The sequence below is a fragment of the Ambystoma mexicanum genome, chromosome 8, assembly GCF_040938575.1.
Source record: "Ambystoma mexicanum isolate Mex_15411 chromosome 8, UKY_AmexF1_1, whole genome shotgun sequence".
NCBI lineage: Eukaryota > Metazoa > Chordata > Amphibia > Caudata > Ambystomatidae > Ambystoma > Ambystoma mexicanum.
Genome location: NC_090929.1, coordinates 351,740,984 through 351,762,096, shown reverse-complemented (window position 1 = coordinate 351,762,096; position 21,113 = coordinate 351,740,984). Strand labels below are relative to the sequence as shown.

The 21,113-nt window shown below is 50.1% G+C and overlaps 1 protein-coding gene across 3 annotated transcripts in view; it reads right to left on the bottom strand.

Moving 5' to 3' along the window:
- LRSAM1 (leucine rich repeat and sterile alpha motif containing 1) overlaps window positions 1-21,113 on the bottom strand; it is a 3,131,994-nt gene that overhangs the window by 2,033,644 nt on the left and 1,077,237 nt on the right. The gene's annotated exons all lie outside the window — the stretch shown is intronic.

Sequence of the window (21,113 nt, the reverse complement as noted above, 5' to 3'; positions counted from 1 at the left end):
CCGCGTCCAGAGTGTTTTTTACAATGCTCTGGTTCACTTGTGTTCCTTCGCCAATAGTCGACAGTAGGCGTGTACGTAAAGGCTCCGGTGCTTCCTCTGCGTCTTTGCGCAGTTTGGCCCACTGCGCGTCTGCGTAGCTCGCAAGCAAGGAATTGTTGTTGGCAATTCTTGCTGAGAAGGCAGCCGAGGAAGTAACTCTTTTTGCAAGGGCATATAGCCTCTTGACCTCCTTGTCAGGGGGTGCCTCACTGGTGGAAAGTGGTACCCCTGCCCTCTTTCTAGTATTAGATACAACTAGGGAGTCCGGTATGGAATGTCCCCTAATGTAGAGCGGGTCTGAGGGTGAAGGAGCGAAAAGTTTCTCAATCCGTGGATTGACCCCTCTGATCAATGCGGGAGTGGACAGCGACGGGGTGATCCTCCTTTTAACTGAGGCGAGGAGTGGAATGGTCTGGCTGACCGGGGGTTTTTCTTTAATGACTCTTTCTACAAAGTCTAATTCTGGAGAGAGTTCTCCCGTGTCCAGTTCGAAATGCGCTGCTGCTCTGCGCAACAGTGCATTGAAAGTAGGCTGATCGTCAATTGGAGACGTGTTCCTAACTGGAGAATTATCCGGAGGAGTTAGATTTAGGGCATCAGTGTCGGAACACACTGATGGTGATTGCCAGGGGTGCGAAGGTCCTTCTCCTGGGCTAATCCCGAAGCCTTCTTCTATAATGTCTGTTCTGTCTTCTAGACATTCCTCCTGGTTCTGTCCTTCGTTGTCCATGAAATCATCTTCTTCCTCGAAGTATTGTTCCTCCCCAGTGAGGTCATATACATCTTGGAAGTCTGAAGCTGTGTCCAGCAGGGGATCGACCAGCCTCGGTTTTTTGGCTCTGGGGTCGTCTTGAGGCCCTTCTCTAGTTCTTCTGAGAGTTAGAGGGGCTTGGGTACTCATAAACTTTTCCATCCTCTCCATACAGAGGTGGAGTCTCTCCATAGTTTCATGGGGTACCCCAGAGCGGTCTAGCGGGGGAAAACTCGAGTTGTCTACCTCGAAATGGCTCGACCTCTCCCAAAGCGTCGAGGAAAGTGTCCCGTTGCCCTCCTCAAAACCCTCAGGTGTGTCGGGAGACTCCCTGACTGAAGGGGGTAGTCCCTGCTTTCCTTCGGGTGTTTTCGGCGTATCCTTTGATCTATGCGTAACGCTCGACGAAATCTTCGGCGTACGCTTTTGGGCGTCGGCTACAACGATCCTGGCTAAGCTATCGGCGACATTCTTGTCGGCGGAAGCTTGAGTTTTCGACGCTATGGGTATCGAGCGCTGTACGGCGGTCTGCGCCTTCTGTTGATGCGCACCGGCCGATGGTTTGGTGGTGGCGCCCTTGTTTGCCGAAAGCCCAGTCGCAGGTCGCGGCTGCGGTTGCGAGAGGGGCTTCGAACCCGAACGGTCCGAGGAGGCCGCCGGTGGAACCTGCGTCTCCTTGGGCGCCGAAGCTCTCTTCGACTTAGACGAAGAAGAGCCATGGGTTGTGTGCTTATCTTTATGTGAATCTTTGTGTGCGTCAGTGTCGCCGGGGTGTTCATCCCCATAAGCAGGGCATGAGCCGAGCCCGTCGGGGCCGGGGACAGACGACGAAGCGCGTAAGCGCTCCTTAGAGGGGGTTTCGACTTCCGTGGCGGAGGTCGTGTCATCGCGTTCCTCGTCACTGTCGGTGGTAGCAGCGGCGGGTGAACCTTCGGCCTTCGACATCGCGTAGGCCGCCCACCTTTTAACCCTACGGTCTTTTAGAGTTTTAGGCTTCAGAAGCCGACAAGCCGCGCACCCTTCCTCTTTGTGATCGAGGGGCAAGCAGCGGTTACACCGTGAGTGCTTGTCCTTCCAAGTGAATTTGCCTTTACAAAGTGGGCAAAACCTAAATGGTGTCCTCTCCATAGCAGAGGCAATAAATCGCGATAAACACCCCCAGGGAAAGGAAGGGGAAAGGGAAAGGCATTCTCAGAAAGACCCAGAGATGTCCCACGACCCCACTCTCCCTACTGTATGTGGCCAGCGAGGCCAGGCCACGTGTTCGGCAGCGCCGAAGATTTCCTCCGCTCGACCCTCCGTCGACGATTTTGCTCGGCGGAGAACAGCTACACTGCGTCGAGGGAGTGCTGTATTAATCTTCGTAGAAGAAACGACCAAAGGTCGAGGGTTGCAATGTCTCTCGAGGAGCTCCGCGTGAAGGCGACCAGAAGCTGGGCGGAAAAAAACAATCTGAGGGACCTCGACGCGTGAGGGATTGTGGGTACAACGCACGTCACTATAGGGATAGTGTTTCAGACACGCCTGGTCGACGTCCCCTTTTCGACTACGAAAAACAAAATGCAATACTCCGCAGTGACCACTGGATGTCGGACCTATGCACAGCATGTGATTCTAAGCAGATTAACAAACATCAGAAATATCTATACTATCGATCAACATTGGATTATACAGGCCTTACGTTAAGGGTCTTGACCACTATAATACACTGTTTGAAGTGTGGGTCTGTGCTCACAAGAATCTCCGGTATGTGGTATTTGTTATTGATAGGCAACGATATACTGCAGTAGGGGTCTAATGTTAGTTGGGGATCTGCTAGGTGGGCATCATGGCGTGGTCAGTGGTCTGGCACATGAAGAGAATACCTTGCAGGGACACAGGATCAGAATGGCAGTAAGTTTCCACTGGCGAGGGTGCGTGGGCAAGGACACGTTTGTGGAGATGAAGGAGCTATGTGCTTAGTTCAGGCTGCTTCACATGCAGGACAGTGATCTCAGAGGAAGAGTAATGTGTTACATTTATTAGCTGTTGCAAATACCTCTGGAGTTTTCCAGTCAGAGTGGGAACGAGGGTGGGGGCCATGTGCTCTGCGCAGTGAGGCCTGGTCACCAAGATGGAGTAGAAAAGGGGTACAAAAATGGATGCCCCGTGTCCTGCTCAGTGGTCCCATCTACGCGAATGTCAACCAAAGTTAACATCACATAAGGGCAAGGGGCGAACCCACTACTGGAGGCACTTGGTCAGAGTTTCTACTGAGAAGTAAAGGATCAGAGGGGCCTGATGGCCCCTCGCTCCCACAAACTTGCCTGCACGCCCACCGGCCCATCCATCCCACCCCCCTCTATCAAAGGCGGTTCGCACCCGGGGATGAGCGCTGTCATGGGGGGCTGTCACGGGCGCAAACGGCCAAGGTGCCAAACAGCATGTACACTTCAAAAGGTATCCCACGCGCAGGGGCCATCGCTCACATGGCCTCCTCAGACCCCGTGTCTCCAGGCAGGCCTCCCCTGAAGCAGGCCACCCCCCTGCAATCCACATAGGTGTGTCTCCATTCAGCAGTCTTCCTGTGACTTATCTGCACGCCCACCGGCCCATTCATCCCACCCCCCTCTATCAAAGGCGGTTCGCACCCGGGGATGAGCGTTGGCATGGGGGCTGTCACGGGCGCAAACGGCCAAGGTGCCAAACAGCATGTACACTTCAAAAGGTATCCCACGCCCAGGGGCCATCGCTCACTTGGCCTCCTCAGACCTTGTGTCTCCAGGCAGGCCTCCCCCGAGGCAGGCCGCCCCCCCTGCAAACCACATAATACCACGACATACACACTTCATTCATTCACAAACACACCCGTTTGTAATACTTTATAAACCACTTGATATGTCTCATGAGAACACCTTTGTGCTTTGCAAGTCAACTCCTGAACCTTCCACCTGAGAAGCACTGAGATCTATGCTAATCTGCTCGTCGTCGTGCTATCTGTGACCGCTGCGAGCAAACTCGTCAGTGTGCTACCGGTGGCCATCAACCTGTTCTCCTGCAACATACTGCTCGGCCTGCTGTATCCAACTGTTTGTTGGTCAAGGTAAGGCCATGTATCCTAGTCGTATTTCAGTAATTTTTACATTTCTATCTATTTGCGATTACAGTACCCAATAGTGCTATGGTCATTGGTCTCATTGCTATTGACTTGAGTTTCAATTGTTATGCTATCAATAGATCTATTTATTTTCATCTGTGTCAATTGTCATCGAATTGCATCCTTCTGGGGTCCAGTCTATAATCTAAGCATGTTTCCTTCTCGTGCAAGACAGAACATCCAAGGGACAAGTCACATGTTCAGAGTTTAGTCACATCATTTAAAGAATTTCTGTAACTTATGCAAATACTAAGCCGCACATGATTAACTGGTGTAGTCCTGGCAACCAAAACAAACCTTGCATTGAACATGGTATGGTTCATTTACTTTTTTATGACATTTTTATTCATCAAGGTTTTATAATAATCTTGATATTTACTTTTCAGAATTTTCAACAATGCCTGCCTGTTCGATTAGCGGTTGCCCTTCGAAGACCCATGCTAAATCTGAAGGCACTACAATGCATGTATTCCCTAAAACTGTTGATCGAATAAGAGAATGGGTGAGACATTGCAGATATCCACGGGAAGAGCTTGAAAGTAGAGTCCAGCAAGTCTTTGAGGACAAGAGGGGTGATCAATACCGCATCTGCAGCCGGCACTTTTCCTTGAACATGTACACCACATCTTGGGTAACAAAGAAGAATAAACGGCGAACAACACGAAAATTGATCGCAAACGCTATTCCAACTCTATTCGTCCACATTCCGCCACTGGTGAGTCAAGTGTCCGGATTTAGCTTTAGGCCTTGCGGTAGTGTGTAGGTAGCCGAATGGATTAATTGATATTTTAGGTGTTGTGTCCCTTGTAACACTTTCGATATTGATATGCGTGTATAGCTTTTTGAATAATGACATATATCAATAAATTATTTTTCGATTTTATAACCCCCAAAGGAAATCTATTTATGGGCACAGGGAACTGTGCTATTTATTTTAAAATGTGTTTATTGGCATTTATGGTTACAATCATCATACAATAATACTGGTCGGGTTCTTTGTTCAGATTAACCGACTTGATTACTGAAATTATGCCTTTTCAAAACAACAACATTTGTACAACAGATTAACATTAACTGTCTCCGCTCCTGGGTTGTGCGGTAGTTGACTGGTTTCTAGGCAGGGTAGGTGACTGGGCGTCAGGGGGGTGGGTGGGAACTTTCCAGATATAGCCAGGGCTGTGGGGGTCTGGTTTTGAGTGTTTTAGCCGGCCGTCTGGGTCATATGGTCGGCCAGGTGAATTGTTCAAGGGGGCTTATCATCGGAGGAGCGAAACAGTCTAGACATAGTGTCTTTCCATGCTGCTAGGGACATGCTCGAGTCTTCGGTGGATCTGGCCACGCTGTCCTCCCAGGCTCTTGTTTCAGCGTTCGCCCATCTTTCAAGTTCTTTGCGCCATACTTAATAATTCGGTCCTGCTGGCCTTTTCCAGGCCATAGCGATAGTTCTCTTAGCCGTTATGCACAGCAAGTCCATCAGTTTAACAGCATATTTGAGTTTGGCCAGTCTGGGGTAGCTGCCTGCGAGGCATTCAGCTGGGGTCCATTTATACCTAGTTACATCCGCTTTTTCACAAGTCCTTTTCACTTTTAACCAGAGGTTATGTGCCTTGGTACAGTACCATAGCATGTGGATCAGGTCTGCCCCATCCGTCCCACACCAGGTGCATTGTGCCTGAGCAGTTTTGTTGAACATTGCTATTTTGCTCGGGGTTAGATAAGTGCGGTATAGTACGTTTAACTGTATTAGCCGAAATCTCTGGTTTCTAGAGACCTCTTTCGGGAAAGACAGTGCTCTGCCCCATTCTTTTTCGGACAGCTCTTGTCCCATGTCTGCTTCCCAACAGGTCTTTAGTGCAGCACTGGGGGGGTTGGGGTTGTCCTTCAGAAGACTATAGATTTGAGATACTGCCTTCCCTCCTTCGTTCAGATTATACAGCAGTGTCAGGAAGGGATTTGCCTCTGGTTCCTCCGGCCAGGTGTTCCATTTTGTGCGTGCTATTTTGCAGATCTTTTGGTACCACAGGAATTGGCCGGCGTGGATGCCCTCTTCCTCCTGCAACTCAGTGAATTCCCTGAATATGCGTTCGGAGTATAGGTCACCCCAAGTGTATACTCCTTTATTTTCCCAGAGCCTAATGCTATTTAGGGTGGTGTCAGATTTAGCCAGCCCTGAAATTATTGGCACTTCTAGGAAATGTGGCTGCTTCCAGCATAACACCGTTTCGGTTCTATGCCATATTTTCCTGCCCAGGGTTGCCAGAAATGGTGGGCTGTCAAGCAGTGTTTGAGGGGCCCAGATCAATTCCTTCAGCCGAATTGGGGGGGGGATCATGGCCTGTAGCAGGGGGGTCTCCGAGGTGGTTGCATCTGCTAACCATTTGGACACATAGCTCAACTGGGCTGTAAGGTAGTATTTTTCCAGGTTTGGTAGTTGGATCCCCCCTTGACTGTATGGTAAGACTAAGGTGGACAATGCCACCCCGTGTCTACCTTTTCCCCATAAAAATTCTCTGATTATTGTGTCTAGAAGTTGGAAAAAGGGCTTTGTGATGTAGAAGTGCACGTTTTGGAACCCGTACAGGAATCTAGGGAGAATGATCATCTTAACTATCGAGGCCCTACCAAACATGGATAATGGAAGCTTTGTCCAAAACCTTATGGACCTACGTAATGAGGGTATTGCAGCTTTCGTGTTGTGTACGTGCATCAGCTCAGGAGTATGCATTATCTGTATCCCGAGGTATCAGAAAGAATCCTTCTGCCACTTTACGCCCACCGAGGGACGCTCCTCAGCGATCTTGTTTTTCAGGCCTGCCAGGGGGAACAGGCAGGATTTCGCTTTGCTGAATTGTATACCAGAAACCTTGGCATAGTTGTCAAGGACTTGCAGTATTGTTGGAACATTAAGATGAGGGTTGTTAACGTATATCAGAACATCATCGGCATATAGTGAGATGATTTGGTCAAATCCTCCCAGCCTAATCCATGTGTCAAAAAACTGCTGCCTGAAATAAATTGTGATGGGCTCTAGTCCCAAAATATAGAGCATGGGGGGAAGTGGGCAGCCCTGCCTAGTGCCTCTATGAATATCACATGCATCTGACACATACTTCCCCGATTTTAGCCTAGCCCTTGGTTTATTATAGAGAATCTTGACCCATTTGATGAATCTCTGGCCAACCCCAAATCCCTCTAAAACCGCTACCAGCCACTCCCAATAAATGGAGTCAAATGCCTGAATAGCAACCAAGGATGACAATGCAAGCTGCTCGTCGCTTGTGCTGGTTTGGGCTATAATGTGCTGAAGCCTGCATAAATTTAGGGACGTGTTGCGACCAGGTATAAAACCATTCTGGTCCTTGTGCACTATGTCTCCTATCACTCTGGATAGCCGCTTTGCTAGGGATCTGGTGCAAGACCTCGGGACATACTAGTAAAAATGCACAACTATAAGGATACAACATGGCTCATGGGGGCGGCCAGGATGAAAGGGAAAATCCGAGTGAGAGGATGCGAAATCCAGATATACAATGATTTGTCCCAAACTACACTGGTAAGGAGACACTTGTTTAAACTGCTCACGGAGGAAATGAACAAGAGGAAGATGAGAGATTGATGGCTCTACCCAACAAGACTCCAATTTCGTATGGGTAATGAAGAAAAAACTGTTTCCCAGGTCGAGGACGGATTGAGGGCTCTGGAGGTGGCTCCAAGAGAAGCAGGGAAGGACAGTACGAAAAACCATCCAGGAGAAGAGTCGGGCCAGGCACGATCTGGGTCCCAGTGGTGGAGCACAAAAAAGGTGAAGAAGACATGAAGGGCAATGTGATACACGTGGAGGGTCACTAAGAAGGACTAAAGGACCAGAATATAGCCTGATGCATGGTAAGGAAGTGGGATAGTGACTGGCAGGGGAGGGGGGCGAATGTCGCACACTCTTCGCATAAGGGGACCAAGTCAAGAACCTGGAGAATGGATCTAGGGACAGTTACAAGTTGGGGATGTATAACCAGTTCTGGGGGCAGCCGCGTACAGCAAGACAAAGGCTCAGTTGGTCAGAGGAATAAGGGGTCATCAGGGCAACCTGGTGCAAGCACTAGCAAGAAGGAATGTATAGTATTACACTCTTGCAATGTAAGGGGACTGAACAGCCTGAATAAGAGGGTCACAATTTTGCAGGAAATCGAGAAAGAGGGGACAGGAATAGTCTGCCTACAGGAGACACTTTGATGAAGGAAGATGAGTCGCTTACATAACAAGAACTACCCACTCCAGTACCATGCGGCCGCTGGAACCAAATGGGCAGGGGTGGCAATCTTATTCCATAAATCCTTACAAATAGAAGGGATTAAGGTGAAATGGGATCCAGAGGGGAGGTATGTGCTGGTGAAAGGGAAAATTAGTGGCATCAGTTTATGCCCCCAACCAGGGACAGGAAGGTTTCTTTGAAAGGTTTTTGGAGGGGCAGGTTCAGGGAGGTGGAGCCAATAGTGGCTGGGGATTTTAACCTGGCAGCGGACCCTATCTGGCACAGGTCAGTTGGGCTAAGGGGACATGCAACAGGGACAATGTCCAAACGCCTGTGAAGAAGGCTTTAGGAAGAAGGGATTAATGATGTGTGGAGGGCACACCATCCACAAGAGAGACACTACTCTTTCTACTCACATGTTCACAAGACCTACTCCCGAATAGATTATATCATGGCAACGCGAGGGGTGGTTCAAGCAACCAAAAAGATCCATATTGGGAGCATGACAATATCGGACCACGCTCCGGTCTCACTACAGTGGGAGGGAGGAAGCACACACAGGCGTGGGGGTGAGACTGGGGTATGGAGACTGGAAGAATATCTTCTCAGAGATCGTGAAGTGAGGCAGCAAACAGAATGCAAATTTATGGAGGAGAGGTTGGGAGAGAGCAACAGCCTGGGAGAGAGATGGGATGTGTTTAAGCAGCACATTAAGGAACACTTCATAAGAGCATTGAAGCAGAGCCATGAGGCAAGGAAAAAAGCAGAGAGGGGGCTGGAAAGAGAAGAACAAGTTACTTTCTTACCTGGTAACGTTCTTTCGATGGGATGGTCCGACGACGTATTCCATATCTATGACAGGTAATCACCACAGCTGTGCTGCTTTGGAACATTTTCGGCGTCTGTGTCCTGCGTCGATGACGTCGATACGCTGTCCTCGAGGGCCTCCGTCGAGCCAACGTCACCGGATGTTATAAGTAGGATGCACGACGCCCGTAGACTCAGTTGTAGTTTTTTCCCAGAACGTGTGGCACCAATCTTCTGCCAGTATGACCACAGAAAGCCTTGCGGAAACAGAAGCTGCAATCGCAAAAGAAATTCTGTATCGGGCAGGCAGGGAGCGATATGGAATACGTCGTTGACCATCCCATCGAAAGAACGTTACCAGGTAAGAAAGTAACTTGTTCTTGGAGGGGATTGGGTTCTCCGACGTATTCCATATCTATGACAGACTCTCAAAGCAGTACCAACGTATGGAGGAGGGAAAAAGAATTTAGAATATAGAAATTTAGAATGCCCAATCAAATTGCAGAATAGAGGACCGCCTTGCCAAAGGCCAGATCTTGCCCATGGATAGAATCTAGGGAGTAGTGTCTTACAAAAGTATGGACCAAAGCCCATGTGGCTGCTTCAAAGATGTTACGAATAGGAACACCCCTCTGCAGGGCAGTAGAGGCAGCCATACACCCCTAGTAGAATGGGCCCGTAAGCCTACCGGAGGGTTCTTACCGCCAAGCGAACATTTCAGAAATTGCCAAGATAATCCATCTAGACAAAGTCTGCTTAGTAACAGCTTGTCCCAAACTCCTTCCAGCGTATCCTATAAAGAGCTGATCGTCCACTCTGACCCGGGACATGCGTGAAATGTAGAAACTTAAAGCCTATGGATCCTCTCCTCATCCTTACCAGGATGCGGAGGAGGATAAAATACTGGAACAATGACCTTCTGGCTTAAATGAAATTCCGACACCATTTTCGGAAGAAAGGAAGGACGAACCCCAAGGACAACCCTGTCCTTATGAAACAATGTGAAGGGTGGCTTAACAGAAAGTGCCTGCAACTCACTCACTCTGCGAGCAGAAGTGACCGCAACTAAAAATACAGTTTTAAGGGTTAACAGTCTCAAAGGACAAGAATGTAAAGGCTCAAATGGAGCACCTATTACAAATTTTAGAACAAGGTTCAAATCCCAACTGGCACCTGGAAAGGTCTCGGTGGAAACACATTAGTGAGCCCTTTCAGAAACTGAGAAATTAAAGGAATTTTGAAATACGAACACTCCTCAGACGAGCGCTTAAATATGGACAGCGCCGCCAGGTAACCTTTAATCGTACCCACATGCAGGCACTTGTGGGCTAAAGAAAGCAAAAACGACAGAACCACAGGAATGTCACATGAAAAAGGATCCACATTCTTAACCCTGCACCAGTCGCAGAACTTTCTCCAATGGCAACAGTACAGGGAGTTAGCTGCAGGCCGTCTGGCTGAAAGCAACACCTCCATCACGTCTTCAGGGAGGTCCCAATCCTTATACCTCAACCTTTCAGAAGCCAAGCGTGAAGGTTGAGGGATCTGACCTCTGGATGGAGAACCTGACCCCCCCTCCCACTCCTGTGAGAGCAGATCATCTCGGTAGGGAAGACGGCGTGGAGGGCAGATGGACAAGTCGAGAAGGCCCGGGTAGCACGTTCTCCGAGTCCATGCCGGAGCAATGAGGATCATCCGGGAACCGAACCTCCGTAACCTCTGCAGCACTTGCGGGATGACGGGGGCTGGAGGAAACGCGTACAGCAGTGGGAAGGACCACTCCACCAGAAACGCGTCCCCTAAGGCTCCTCTTGGAGGAAATTCCCGCGAGCAGAACCTTTCGCACTTCCCGGTTGACACTGGAGGCGAAGAGATCCACTTGTGGGGTCCCCCAAAGGGCAAAGATCTCCAGGAGAATCTCCTGAGCCAGCTCCCACTCGTGAGAGATAGCACTCTGCCTGCTCAGAGCATCTGCCGTCTCGTTTTCGTCTCCGGCCAGATGAACTGCCGAGATCGAAATCTCCTGCTGGATGGCCCAGAACCAGAGCTGCATCGCCTCCCTGCACAGAGGAAGTGACCCTGCTCCGCCTTTTTGTTGAGGTAGTGCATGGCCACTGTGTTGTCCGTCAGAATCAGGACATTCTTTCCTCGCACAGTCGGCAGAAAAGCCTTCAGGGCAAGCCTGACGGCCCTCAGCTCCAACAGATTGATATGGAGTCTGGACTCCGACCGTCACCTCCGGCCAGGGTAGCTAAAATGGAGCCCCCTTCATCAGATTGCCTTCAACGGCCCACCACAGAAGGTCCTGGGCGACCAAGGGTGGCACCTGAACGGGGTCGGACATCCTGCCGGAGGACTGTGACCACTGCATCTTGAGAGCCCACTGCAGAGATCTCATACGCAGTCGAGCCTCTGGCACCAAAAGAATGCAGGATGCCAACCTCAAGAACTTGAACGCCGGGAGACTCTGGGCATGTTGAAACTTGTGCACCATCTGCAGAATGTGATGAGCCCTCACCTGGGGAGGGAAACACTGCCCCAGGGATGTGTCGAGCACTGCTCCGATGTACTGGAGCCGCTGGGTTGGCATCAAGTGGGACTTCTTTAAGTTGAGGGAGAAGCCCAGCCTGTGAAGGGAGTGGCAGGTGACTGGCAGATGATCCAGGACTTGCTCCGGAGAGCGCACCCTGATCAACCAATCGTCCAGGTAGGGGTAGACATGAATCCCCCCTTTACTGAGATACGCTGCTACCACCACCATAAACTTGGTGAAAACCCTCGGGGCTAAGGTCAATCCGAACGGCAGGACCCGAAACTGAAACTGCGAGTCACCAACCGCGAACCTCAGGTACTTCTTGTGCTTGAGATGGATCGGCACATGAAAGTAAGCGTCCTTGAGGTCGAGAGACACCAACCAGTCCTGAAGTTGAAGGGCCTGGAGGATTTGAGAGAGAGTAACTGTTACGCTCAACTGGATCCCACAGGGGTGTCGATCATACCCAGACAGCTGCGGTCTCCTTCAACGTGATGCTTAGTGCAGAGATGACTGTCTGGACTGGCACGCCTAGTCTTGTCTGCTGGACCCGAAGAAGTATCTTCCTGCAAGTGGAGACAGGGATTAACCACCAGTGGGTTTTAGTGATGGCCTCCCAACTGTTCTCACTCTTCCCCACTAATCCCCTACGATATCCCCTTAGTAACCTCACCTTATGTTCGTAAAAGATGAGCTCTCCATCCTGTGTGTCTTGCAGAGGCGCGTAGATACCAGTTACTTCACTGGTTTGAAGGCGTTGGGAGAGTTCCGGTAAGTATTGACTCTGAAGTCCCTGGCGGGATTGGTAAGTATCAAGTTCAAAGAGTTCAATGTGCCCGATGTTCACTCTTGTCCCCTTCCTTCCTTAAGTTGCAACTGAGTTTGTGAGAAGAAGATCTCCTAGCTGCTGCTGGTGTTCAGGTAAGAGTCTGTGTTACCCAACGCTGTCCGGTAACTATTGCATGCGTTAACGTGTTGTTTTTCTCCCTCTTTACAGATGCGGCATATGAAAATGTGGAGAGTTATGGAATAATACCGCCGGTGGTAAATCAGGTAAGTCTATGGTGGTAAGAGGTTGTATTTGTTGATTCCCTTGGCTCACCTTGTTTTTTCTTGTGTCCCCTAGGTGCCAGATTACAGAAAAGAAATGATGGAGACAGTGCCGGATCGAAAGATGCTGTGAGAACTGGTGAGTATGGCGCCGTGCTGGAGCTGGTGAAGAGACGCGTGCAGGACTGATGTACTTTCCAGGTCCGGAGATGAAATGGTTCCGGAATTAGGTGAGGAATTTGAAATAAGTTTGTTTTCTAACCTTGTCCTTTTCTTCTTTATTCTAGGAGCTCAGGATTCGAGGCGGGCGTGGCAGAAGACTGGATGCTGGCTGCAGGTACGCGGGCGTGGCAGACGACTGGATGCTGGCTGCAGGCACGGTGAGCATCACGCTGCTAGATGCAGAATAACGCGAGGCATGTGCTGCTGTTCGGGTGTGGTTTAAATAGCCTCCAAAGTAGTTCCAGGTAAGCCGTTCCCTAGAGCCACGCCCGAGTAAAAAATAGTCCCTGTAACAAAATAGTCCCATCCAGGCCTCATGTAGGCTTGGACTCTTTTGCAGCATGGTCTGCATCAGGTAAGTAAAGTCTATGAGCCTGGCGCCTATGGCGCCAGGACTGATTTCTATGATGAGCCTGGCGCCTAAGGCGCCAGGACTGAACCCAGACAGCCCCTTGCCCGGGCTGCTGAGGTTTAAACAAATGTCTGGATGCCTGCTCCCGGAGCTGAGGGCCTTGGTCCTGATGCCCGGGGGTAGGCATCATGACAGTAACCAACTTTAACTTGTTCTTCCTGAGGAGCTTGTTCAAACCACGCAAGTCCATGATGGGTCTCAATCCCCCGTCTTTCTTTGCAATATAAAAATAAGGGGAATACCATCCCTTGTTCCTCTCTCCTACAGGCACCAGTTCTATGGCTCCTTTCTCCAGCAGGGATTTGATTTCCTGCACAAGGAGCGGATCCGGACTCTTCAAAGTGAGATTCCCTGGTGGATTGTCGTGAGGCCTCTGCCGGAAAGGAAGACAGTAGCCATGGGCTATGATCTCCAGAACCCACACATCTGAAGTAATGGCACGCCATTCTACAAGATGCTGCGCCAGCCTTCCCCCAACCGGCGAACCATTGGACATGGCCTCATGACTGACCTGAAGCGGCTGCGGTAGTGCCTGAGGGCAAAGAGGAAACTGCTCGAGTGGCCTTGACACCTCGAGTACCCTGTTTTCCACCTCTGGTACTCCTACGTTGGCCTCTTTGACTTGCAGCTCCCCTCAATTTACCAAAGGTCGAGCAATATCGAAAGGAACCTCCCCTCCATTGCTGTCCCCTAGGATGAAAAGGCGGAGGTTGGCGAACTGCAGCGCTCAACGATTCGCTGCAGCCTTCGAGGTCTGCAACCTCTCAATGCTCTCGTCAGCCTTGCTGCCAAAAAGATGGTCACCACCAAAGGGCATGTTGAGAAGTCGGGCTTGTACATCCGGAGCAAATCTCGACTTCCGCAACCACGCAAATCTGCGCATTACGATGCTCGCCGCCATGGACCGGCTGACACAGTCTGCCACGTCCAGACCCGACTGAACGGATTCACACATGGCATCCTTGCCATCCTGCACAATAGCAAGAAATCCATCCCGTTCCTCCCCTTCGGGAATATGTTCAGCCGCTAAGGAAACACAGTTCCATAGAGTATGAGTGAAACGTGCTAAGGCACACACAGAGTTGACTGCTTTCAAAGCCATACCCCCTGAAGAAAACACTTTATTCGCCCAACCGTCAAAACGCTTGTCGTCCCCATCAGGACGGATGGTAGGGTACGACGCCTGTTTAGCCAGGGCCGTGGCCGCCTGCACCACCAAACAAGTAGCCGGGGTCGCCACTGGCTGGGCAGTATTTTTTCGGCAACGACTTTCCTACTGCCAGGAGACTCTCCGGAGCAGTCCAAGCCGCTGCCACCCTTCTTTGCAAGGCCATAATGGAATGGCAGAACCGGGTCAATTGGTGGACCAAGGTCCAGGATATCTGTCAGGTCATCCTGCAGAAAATACACTGGGGGTGCAGACCACCCCAAGTACTTAGACACCCTTGACATAAGCCGCCGGTACGAAGACTCAGCGTGCATACCAGACACAGGCCTACCAAACTCCACCTCCGGGGAGCTGTCCAGACCACTGGCGTCGTGCAACCACTGACGCAGGTCTTCAAACTGGCTATGACCAGACAATACTTCGTCAGGTACCTCATCAGGAACAAAACCTTCCTCAGACCCTTCTTCCACCTCAGAAATATAATCCAGAGGCTGGAATGGGGGCACAGAAAAAGGGACAACAACATTTTTGGACTTGGCCAAAACCTTCTTTGGGGGTTCCACCGTGTCACGGGGCACCTCCGACAAAGCATCCTCGAAAGGCGTTGAGGGTGTCAAGGGTTTCCTCAGAACCGGAGCCTCGAGTGAACCTCTCCAAGGACATGGCGCCGATGGCGTCAACGTCTTCGAAGAAGACCACACAGGCTCCGACGGTCTCGAGGGCGTCGAGGACCGGGACCTGGAGCGGGCATGGCTAGAGCGATCCACCTTGTCCGAACGAGACCTCGAAGGTTCTCGATGATCGCAGCGACCACCCGAGCCCGAAGGCGTGCGAGTGGTGGCTCTAGCACGGTCACGGCCGGCTTCTCTTGAAGGCGCGGACGGACCAGAGCCCTGTGATTCAAAAATCACCAACAATTGAAATGCCTCCCATTCCGCAGGAGTAGAGTGCTAGTTGGGACAAGCAACCCGCCGACGGGCGGAGTCCTCGGACGAGGAAGGCGACCGGTGACGCTGCTTCCCCGAGTGCCTCGAAGAGGCAGAGGAATGGCGGGACCCACTCCGACCCCGAGAGCCCCCTCGACTTATGCCGATGACGCGGAGAGTCGCCCCTCGAGTCGTCGGTGGAAAGTCCAGTGGACCTCAGTTTACGGGGTTTGGAAACCCTACCTACCGAAAGCTTCTTCCGTTCCCGCAAGTCCTTCGACGTGCGCGACTGGCATTCGTCACAATCATCCGTAGCGTGGTCGTCCCCGAGGCACCAGAGGCAGGCGTTGTGCGGGTCCGTCAGCGACATCTTGGAACCGCAGTCCCGACACTTCTTGAAACCCGGCTGCGGGACGGAAGAAGAGGAAGACATGATACAATCTTCACAAACCAAGTTCGAAGAACCGATAGAGAAACAAGAGGACCGAGGCGCGCCGAGATCTTTGAAGCGAACACGTTCGCGGAAACAATGGAACTGAGGCTACGGGCGTCGTGCATACTACTTATAACATCCGGTGACATCGGCTCAACTGAGGCCCTCGAGGACAGCGTATCGATGTCATCGACGCAGGACGCAGATGCCGAAAATTTTCCGAAGCAGCACAGCTGTGGTGATTACCTGTCATAGATATGGAATATGTCGGAGGACCCAATCTCCACGAAATACAGGAACTCGAGAGGATGCATAAGGAGAATGGAACAAATAAGGTGGCCAGGAGACTAGACATGCAAGAGGGCAACTTAAACAGTTAAATAGGTTGGTGGAGAGCACCATCCTAAGGAGCAGGCAGAAGTTCTATGAGCACGGTAACAAAGTGGGGACAGTCTTAGCGAGACAGATGTGGGCCAGAGAACAGAAGGCGTTTATAATCACTTTGGAGGATAGAGGGGGCAAACAAGTAGGGATGGAGAGAGCAAAACGCAGGATAGTGAGAGACTTCTATGCAGACATGTACGGGGAGGAACCAACGGATGAGGAGGGGAAACCAGGATACCTAGCAGGCTGACAAGGGCCAAGAATATTCCCTGAGAAAAAGGATCAACTAGAGGAACCCATAACATACGAAGAGGTGCAAAGAGCAATAACGCGACTAAAGGCAGATACGAGCCCGGAGGAAGATGGGCTAACGGCAACATTCTACACAACATTCAACCAACTGCTCGCCAAAGCCCTTACGCAGGTATTTAATGACTTTTGAGAGAAGGGGGAAATATCCAAATCCATGAACATAGCACATATAACTCTCATTCCGAAGCCAGGGAAAAACCCACAGCTATGCTCCTTGTACCGCTGTTTAGCGCTCATTAATGTAGATGCCACACTTTACACGAGGGTTCTAGCAGCAAGGTTAGAAGGGATTCTCCCGGATTTGGTATCACAGGACCAAACAGGGTACATCCAGGGTCGGAATACATTTGACAAAATAAGAAGGGCACTACACATAATTGATAAGGCTGGAAGGGGGGGGGGGCGGGGGTGCCACACCTACCTGCTTATTAATGTTAGATGCCGAGAGGGCGTTTGACCGCGTCTAGTAGGCCTTCACAGAGCGAACACTCAGCAAGGTGGGAGTAGGACCGAATTTTTGGAGAATGATGCAGGTAAATTATCAGAATCCCCAAGCTAAGGTTAAATTGAACAAGAGGTTAACCAGCCCATTCTCAATAAGAAGAGGAACAAAGCAAGGATGTCCACTCTCCCCGCTCCTTTTCGCTCTAGTGATGGGACCCTTTGCGCAGCGGTTAAGGGAGAATATGGAGATCTGAGGAGTCAGGCGGGTGAAGTTGCACCACAAAATAGGTCTCTTTGCCAAAGACGTGGTCCTGATGATCACCGAGACAGAGATCCCACTGCCAGTAATAATGGAGGCAATAAGGGCCTTCTGTGAAGTGTCCGGCTTTAAAGTGAACTTTGCAAAATCAGAGATCCTAAACTTGTCTTGGGAGAGGGAGGGGAGGCAGCTGGAAAACAATAACCCGTTCAGCTGGGCAACGGGACCAGTTAGATATCTTAGGGTGAACCTGACGACTGCCGTAAAACAGATAGTCGGGGCAAACTACCCACCGCTGCTAAAACAAATTAAAGGCCGACCTAGCAAGGTGGAAAGGGTTGAACGTCTCATGGTTCGGAAGGATAACTGCAGTCAAAATTAATGTTCTCCCTCGGCTCCTATATCTCTTCCAGGCGATTCCCCTGGCCGTCCCGGGAGGCTGATGAAAGACACTCAGGAGAGCATCATGTTATTTTATCTGGGGAGGTGGGAGGAGCTGAGGATAGGCAGGAAAATCTTATTCAGGAACAAAACCGAGGGAGGAGTGGGCTGCCCCAATATAATGAAATACTACCAGGCGGCGCAACTGAGAGCTATGGTAGAGTGGGGGAGGGCAGAGAATCAAAAACACTGGGTGTACATGGAGCAAGCGGTGGCGGGCGAGCATCTTTGGAAAGTATTGGGAATGAGAAAGGAGGACAGGCCAGAGGGCCTAATGGGAAACACAATCACAAGGAACACCCCGAGGATCTGGGATCACTTAAATAAGAGGTATAAATTGGCTCTGTGGCCGTCACCATGGACGCCCATTTTTGGACATCCACCCTTCCCACCAGGAAACGACTAACATGTTTAAACGATGGGTAGAGGGAGGGATAAGAGAGATCGGAGAACTGTATGAAGGAACCCAATTCAGGTCATTTGAAAGCTGCAGTAGGGAGCTAGACCTAAGCAAGGGGTACCCATTTGCTTATCAACAATTAAGACACTGGGCGGGAGCCCCTGCAATTGATATTGATAGTGTTTCAGAGCGTGGCAAGGAAAGGGGAACAGGGGAGAACAAAAACGACGATCTTACTAGGCCCAGTGACATTGAGAACGCGCAAGTGTATAGGAGAGGGGGAGGCGGAGGTGGAGAAGTGCATGGAAGGGGGGAGAAAAGGAGAGTGCGGAGCAAGGAGAAAAACAGATTAATAATAATAAATTAATAAATAATAAAGGCAACAAACAATGGTAGTGCAGCCAGCAAGTGGCAATTGCTGGGTTTAATGCAGCAGGCTGGATAGGTCTGATAAGTGCATGAAGAAAAGGGGGGGGGGCTGTATGGGTACAGATACAGACCCCAGTGCAAGGGGTGGCCCGGAGGCAGTGTGTGAGGGTGGCAGGGTGAGCAGGTACCTGGGCCCGGAGGACAGAGGGTGGCCAGGTGCATGGTGCCAAGGGAGAACAGATTCAGCAGGAGAGAGGGAGGCTAAGGCAGAAGCAAAGAGGAAGGTCTTGAGGTGCTTCTGGAACCAGAGATTATTCTCCTCAAGTTTTATAGTGGCAGGGAGGGGATGATGGAAGGGGCCACAAGGGAACACACAGAGTGGGAAACGCTAATGTTCTCTACCGAGAGCAGCAGGGGGCTGATTTCAGCGATCTATAGGATGTTAAGTGGGGAGATGGGGCACCAAGGGGTAAATGGGAGAAAATAAGGGGAAAGGTGCTCACGGACAAAGAATGGAATAAAGCCTTAAAGGGCTGGCATAACTCATACACCTCGGTACAGCACCGTGAGCTACAATACAAGCTGCTACACCATTGGCACTACACCCCAGAGTGACTCCATAAAATGTACACCTCAATGTCGACAGCATGTTGGAGGGGGTGCGGAGAAGTGGGAACGTTGGAGCATATCTGGTGGGGATGCCCGCAGCTCAAGCACTTCTGGCAGGAGGTGAAATCAAAAGCGTTTGGGATACTCAGAGTAGATATTGAGCTAGATAGAGTGACAGTGCTCCTGTGCACTTTGCCCGACGGGGAACAAATAATGGGTGGGAGTGATGCAACGCTATGGGCAAACTTAATGATGGCTGCAAAGCGGTGTATAGTGAAACAATGGAAACAGAAGGAGCCTCCATCTATAATACAATGGTACTATGAAATATGGTTAAAAAAAAAGGTAGCAGGCGCCCCTCTCCAGAGAGAACATGGCATGATCACCTGCTCTCTGGTTTTTTCCCACTTTGAGAGTTCGCAGCCATCGCTTTTTGCTCTCTGTACCTTTTACAGACGGGAAATATCCATTTGCATATCAGTCTTTAGTCCAGCACCAAAATGTTATGGCAATTCCCTTCTGAACAAGAGTACCAACAGCAACCCCATATGCGCGTTTCAGCCTTGTTGGGCCTCATCACGGATCCAGGGCAATCCCAAAGAACATAAGAATGCTGCCACCACCAGACATGATTCAAACATAAAAGCGCCCTAGAAGAGAACTGGCGATGTCCAAACAGGAGCCACCACTAAAGTCCATAGAAAAAGCAGATACTCTTTTGAGGTCTCCAAGGGTAAATGAGGAAACTGATTCCTTCTCAGAGACCTGCCTAAGTGACTTTATAGAAACATTAGAAAGGGAAGAAGAGGACAATGAGTGGAACAATCTAAGTGGCTCAGATTGGGTAGAAATTGAGAGGCAGGTAAACCGAATAACTTTTGCAAAACAAAATAACCTCCCTTTAAAACATTGGAAGAAATAAGACTAACCCTTGGAAAGGTGCGACAGGGAGAGCTGCGGCAAACTATCATCGCAAAAAGGAAAGTAAAGAACATTTTGTTGGATAACCAAAGTGCGCGTCTGGAAAACGCAGACAAAAAAAAAAAAAGAAGCGGACGTCCAATACAGAAATCAGGGTAGTAGAGTGTGTCTGGAGAGAATAATATCGAGAGCCGATGCCCCTATCCTAAATCGCAGAAATGTGATAAAACTCCTGCAACACATTCCAATGATGAGATATATATCTCAACGGAAGACATTCGGGTAGTGGAGTTTGTGAATGAGATTAGAATGGATTGGTTCATACTCCATCTTGAATCTCAACTAATTAAGGAGATTTATAAACCAAGAAACATGAGGGCGGTAGCTGCAAGTAACTTTGCCTCTAATAATGCACTAGGAGTAAGAGGGAAGGCTGGCGAGTATGAGCCACTAAAGGAAAATCTGCAGAAACCCCGACAAAAAACCCTTCCACCTCTAAAATGTTCCTTTGACAATTCATCCCAAAGCAAGAAGAACCCAACAGTACACCAAGCACACCTACCCTACAACAGGAGGAGAAGCAACACAACTGGGATTGGCTAGCAGGGGCGTTAGGAAACCCCAAACAACAAAATAGCTGCGGAACATATGAAAATAAAAGCCTCTAAATCGGCTCCTGGAATACAAGGGGATTCAGAGCCCTCTTTTCAAAAGAATCTTGGAACCTGGGACAATTCGATTTTCTTTGCTTCCAAGAGACGTGGTTGAGGTCCAAACCATCATGTGAAGCCTATGAGACCCACCTGAACCTGGCCTGTAAAGGCGCATTGGGGAGATGTTACTCTGGACTCTTAGCCATTATTAAGGTAGACAAAGGGCTGACTGTGGACAGCATATATCAAACCCCAACCCATTTGCTTAAATAGTGAAACTGAGTAGAGGGGGCCCCCAAGTCGGAAGCCAAAATCCTCCTAGTAAATGCGTACTGGAGCGTTAGTATGTGCCAGGGTGAGGAGTCCATTAAATCGATAATGAGCCACGTTGGCCCTGATCGAAACGGAAAACGCCCATGTGATCATATGTGGAGATTTGAACATCCAACAACTAGACAAGGAAGGATGGCCACTAAAAGAGACAGAACTCGAAGAAAGAAAGAGCCCGAAGATGGGTCACCGAGACAGATGCCCGTGAACTGACAATGCTTAACGCTCAAACCAAAGGCGACCGACCAGGTGCATGCACATGGGG